The sequence below is a fragment of the Myotis daubentonii genome, chromosome 20 (assembly GCF_963259705.1).
Source record: "Myotis daubentonii chromosome 20, mMyoDau2.1, whole genome shotgun sequence".
NCBI classification, from domain to species: domain Eukaryota; kingdom Metazoa; phylum Chordata; class Mammalia; order Chiroptera; family Vespertilionidae; genus Myotis; species Myotis daubentonii.
The window spans coordinates 2,746,304-2,751,223 of NC_081859.1; the positions used below are offsets into that span (position 1 = coordinate 2,746,304).

Here is a 4,920-nt window from a genome sequence, read left to right on the forward strand (position 1 = left end):
ACCAAGCTAGACGGTTCTCCCTTCCAGAAAATAACGATTCCAGGATACCCTTCTTACATTTTGAGATGAAAAAAAAAATCCATGTTATCAGGTCTGTTTTTTCTACTGCAACCCCTGGAGGGGCGTGGCCTGGCTATCACTGACATTGGACAACTCACTGAGCAACTCTGGGCCCTCTTTCCCTTAAGCTGCTCTGGTCTTGGCTCCTCGGACAGCCCAAGGTTTTTCCAAGTCCATGGCCTGAGCGAGCCGTACTGTGGATCTGGAATGCTCCTTGGCAGCTTCCTCCCACTGTTGACAACGTCCCTTAAATGCTACCCATTGGGAGAGGCAGGCACGGATGGCTGACCACCACTAGCCACTGCTGTTCATTCGATAACATTAAGCTACTGGCGTTTGTTTGGTCTGCCTCCACACTGATGTGTAATGTTTCCGTGAATGGAGAGTCTGTAACTGCATTCAACATTGTTGCTTTCCTGGTACTTCAGTCATTAACTGGCTCAATTACTATTTGTTGGATGAATTAATAGAATATTATCAATGGGGTAATTAAACATTATGTTACAACTTAATTTTTATAAGGAGAGCTATGTGGTGTGCTATACTCTTTGTAAGCTTGAAATAGAGGCATAGATCATCTGCTTTTTAGTTCTCATACTCATTTATTCACCTGGTGCCTTTGAAACACTCAATTAACAAACAGCAATAAACATTTTAATCTAGAATTAAATCACCCACCTGGATCATTATCTGAGGTACTGATTCCATGAACTACATATAATTTCAGAATAGGCACAATTATTAAAAGTAGGTTTTAATATTCTTTGTCATTTTCTCCTTGTTGTGGGGCCACACCTAGATTAAAAGTAATGATTTTCATCTTTGTCTTGTAAGCCTTGTTGACGCTAGTTAACCCATACAAATTCCTCTTGAATATTTATGTATTACCTCAAACTAGTTGGGAGTCAGCCTTTGAGTTCCTATGTGTGAACTGGTGATGGGAATATCAGTTATATTAGGGCTTTCACTCCCAGAGCTGCTGAGAGGTGGCAAATGCATTGAGTTTTGTAAATATATTTATACAAAGGGGTGGTAAGTTTCTCTTTCTATAAAGGGGTAAGTTTCTCTTTCTACAAAGGAGTGTGTAAATCTCTTTATACAAAGGGGTGTGTAAGTTTCTCTTTCTAAACTTACATTGGAAGGGATGCATGGCCCACAATTGAAGGTGGGTCTGGCTTGTGATGCGATATCAAAACACAACTTCAGCCTCAGTCACATGTGGGAATGGTGAATGGGGGGGATGCGCAGTCACATGTGGGAATGGTGAGTGGGGGTGGGGGAGGGTGGTGCATTGACGGGGGAAACTGCTAGAGGAAAAGTAGGGAGTCACCTAAGTTGAGCAAAGTGAAAGCACAGAGTCAGAATCTAGTCGGCCGAGATCAAGGTTAGAGATTGCTAATGGGTTTGGGGGGATTTTAATTTCCTTGGTTCCTTTGTGTGTTCATTTGCTAAGATCCATTTTGCTTCTTCCCCGTCTTTGCCACTGAGGAGTCGGATGGAGAGTTCAGACTCTTACCCTGTCTGTACATTCTGTTCTCTCCCTTCCACGCTCCTAGTCATTAAACTACTTAAGAGGGTCATCTCCATTATGAACAAATTCCAACATCTCTCCATCCATCTCTCCAAGTCAGGGGTGGGGACCGTACTTGGTCTGGCCCTGCCCAGGCATTAGGGGTGAGTGAGTTAGAAGTTGGACTAAACATGGCAGGCTGGTGTGTAAGGTGGTAATTGTGTATGGCCTGTCGATAAGGTTGTCACCATCATTACCCCCGTCAGTGCCCCGTCCTTTAAAGACGTGGGGCTTCCCGTCTTGAAGGTTTGCATGTTCCCACGTGGGAGGCGAGCACATCACACCCACAGCGAGACCGTCATTGAGAACCATTTCCCGCACGGACGCGGCCGATCCTCTCTGCCGGGTGAGAGCATTTCAGACCTCACGCTCGTGGGCGGGGCTCTGGGTGCCGAGCTGGGGACTCAGGGTGAAGACCAGGAAGCTGCTGGAGGAGGAGGAGTGTCCCACTAACGGAGGCAACTCCGAGCAGCCCGACACGCAGCCCAAGGCACTCCCTCTGGCCCCAAATCATAGGCCCTATTTCCACAGGAGGACCTAGAGCAGCGGTTCTCAACCTGTGGGTCGCGACCCCTTTGGGGGTCACCTAAGACCATTGGAAAACACATATGTAAGTAACTACATACTGTTTTTGTGATTCATCACTATGCTTTAATGATGTTCAATTTGTGACAATGACATTGGGGGTCACCACAACATGAGGAACCCTATTAAAGGGTCGCGGCGTCAGGAAGGTTGAGAACCACTGGTCTAGAGCAAAAGGGGAAAGAGCTGCCAGGACTCAGCGCTGCTGGGCCCCGCCCCGTTCTCCACCTCCCCCGGTGAGCATGGCAGGCCGCCCCGCGCTCTCGGTCCTGGGGTTGGAATAGCTCCGACCAGCACAGAAGTGTGTTACTAAGAACATAAGCATTTATTTCTTACAGTAAAGTTACTTATGGAAACCACCCAGACTTGTACCGAATACAAGGTGGAATTTCCCAGCATGCTCTGCAGGTGACTGCGGGTCAGCACTTGTCCTACCGATTCAAGGCACAACCTCTAAGAGCTCCCATGGTTTCAAACTGTGCTGGTCATTGTTCTTGACTTTGCGTACGAAGCTCACAGGCAGGCGTGTACTCACTGACCTCAAGGACACAGGTGGGTCCTGCCTCGGGTCAGCGGCCACAGTGAGTGAGGTAACGGGCAGGAGGGAGACTTGGTTCACCTACTCGCTTCCCACCTCGTTTCTCATTACACACGATCGGTTCCTGACGTTTAATGTAACAGAAGGTAGAAACGATGCGAGTGTCACGACACGGCCAGTCGTCAACTGAGGCTGATCTCTGTCCGCAGCGTGAGCGCAGGCGCGCACTTGGGCTTCTGGGTCGCCTGGTGGAGGTCGGTGCCCGCAGCGCCCTCTGTCCTGTCAGCCCCATTAACGCGCAGCGAACGTGCCCGGTCCGTCCTGCGTTTCTGACCTTCTCTCCGGGTCCCCTCCTGGGTCTGGAACTCTCTCTGGTGTTTTTCTGGCACAGGCTCTGATGGTTAGAATCAAAACAAAACTCAGTTTACTTTTTTTCCTGAAAACATCCTGTTCACTCTCAATATTCAATGACGTTTTTTGTTTAGAAGAGTGTTTATTGTTCTTTATTTCCCTTTACATTTCAGAATTTTAGAAATGGTTTTCCATTGCTTCCTGACCTCTGTCACTTCTGTTGAAAAGGGAGCCACCAGCTTTTCTTTGGCTCTTTTATAGAGAATATACCTCCAGTCAATCCTCACCCGAGGATGTTTTTTCCATTGATTTTTAGAGAGAGAGACATCTATGGGCATGCGCCCCAGCGGGGATCAAACCTGCGATACCACCCCAGCCAGGGCGCCTCTGGCGGCTTTTAGAATTTGATGAAAAGCATGATAGCAATTTTTAGTGCTGTTGCTTTTATTTTTTTCTTGCTATACGTTTAGGCTCACAAATGATGGCGTATATTAACCATCGAAGCATCCTGTTAAATCTAAGTTTTCTGTCTAACACTAATAATTTGCTCCAGTTCCATGAATAATCCACATTCTATGCTCCACCAATAACCCTTTATTTTCTTCAATGAAGGAACACACACATTTAATGCAGTGCTCTGTTCCCTTTAGACTCACTCTATTAAATCCCACATTTAATTTCCGCAGAAGCAGTGCCAACGCGTACGCTTTCATTAATTTACCACACACTCCTCACAATCCCTCGCCAGGCCTGTGGGTACGCGGTGAAGGGGCTGGGAGAAGCCTGATTCCATCCGCGTGAGCAAAGACTGAGCCCCGCTCTTTCCCTCTGAGTGAGGAATGTGCCCCATCTGACTACAAACACGGAGCTTTCAGTTCTGTCCAACGGAAGCACTCACCGAAACTGAACCCCCGCCCCCCGACAGGAGAATGGGAGTGTTATTTGAGAAAAAGTGTATTTGAATGGAAATACTTCGTCAGACTCCGACATGATCAAAAGTCACTGGAGAGTGTCCCGTTGAAAGCGATGACACCATGTTTCACGGCTCTGTCTCTTGTTCCAAATCGGAGTGTGAAACATCCATCTGAGCCAGGATGATGGCAAAGGCTCGTCACCACTGTCGCTGACAGCTCTCACGTTTTCTCCCACGCGTGGAATGGCGCTTCCACGTGAAGCACATCAGCATGGCTTTCTCACCCGCAACTGCACTTTTAAAAGAGGAAGGAAAATGCTACCTTGGTTTAAAAATCGTTCTACGCGACTATCTCAGTTCGAAAAGGCAACTGCTGCACGAATAGAAATAGTGAAAACGGTACACCCAGGACTTCCTGGCACTGGGCCGGCTCTTGAGGACACAAGGACCCTGGCCCTCCGCTTTGTGACTTGGCAAACATCTACCTCGCGATTTGGGGCCACTGCACGGTCCCTGCCTGTGCTCACCCAGGTCATTGCTCCTCTGTGGCTGTCACCCATTTTGCCGCCAACGCGAACAAGTATGTTCCCTTCTTCCAATGCATTTCCTCGTAAGGTTCCGTACCGAAGACCAAAAGGCCGGGGACGGACTGGAGAATACTGTCGAAGTGTCCTTGCTGCCCGGAGCAATCTGCTGACTCAGTGCCATCCCTATAAAACCCCAGGGCATTTTCAATAGAAACAGTACGAACAGTCCTAGTGCGCCACGTGAGAGAAGTCAGACATGATGCGTGAAGACCATACGGCTCTAATACAATCCTCTGGGGGGGACCCAGGCCCGTGGATGCGGTGGTCACGGACTGGGGTGGACATTACCTGAAGGGACAGGTGAACTTTTCAGGGT

The 4,920-nt window shown here is 48.3% G+C and overlaps 1 long non-coding RNA gene across 1 annotated transcript; it reads right to left on the reverse strand.

Annotated features, from left to right (window-relative positions):
- Positions 1–2,519: 2,519 nt before the first annotated feature.
- On the reverse strand, positions 2,520–4,716 carry LOC132222461 (uncharacterized). Its single transcript, XR_009450232.1, has 2 exons — positions 4,136–4,716; positions 2,520–3,145 (listed from the first exon to the last, which is right to left on the reverse strand). It is a non-coding gene; the product is annotated as an uncharacterized LOC132222461 (long non-coding RNA).
- Between the last annotated feature and the right edge of the window lie 204 nt (positions 4,717–4,920).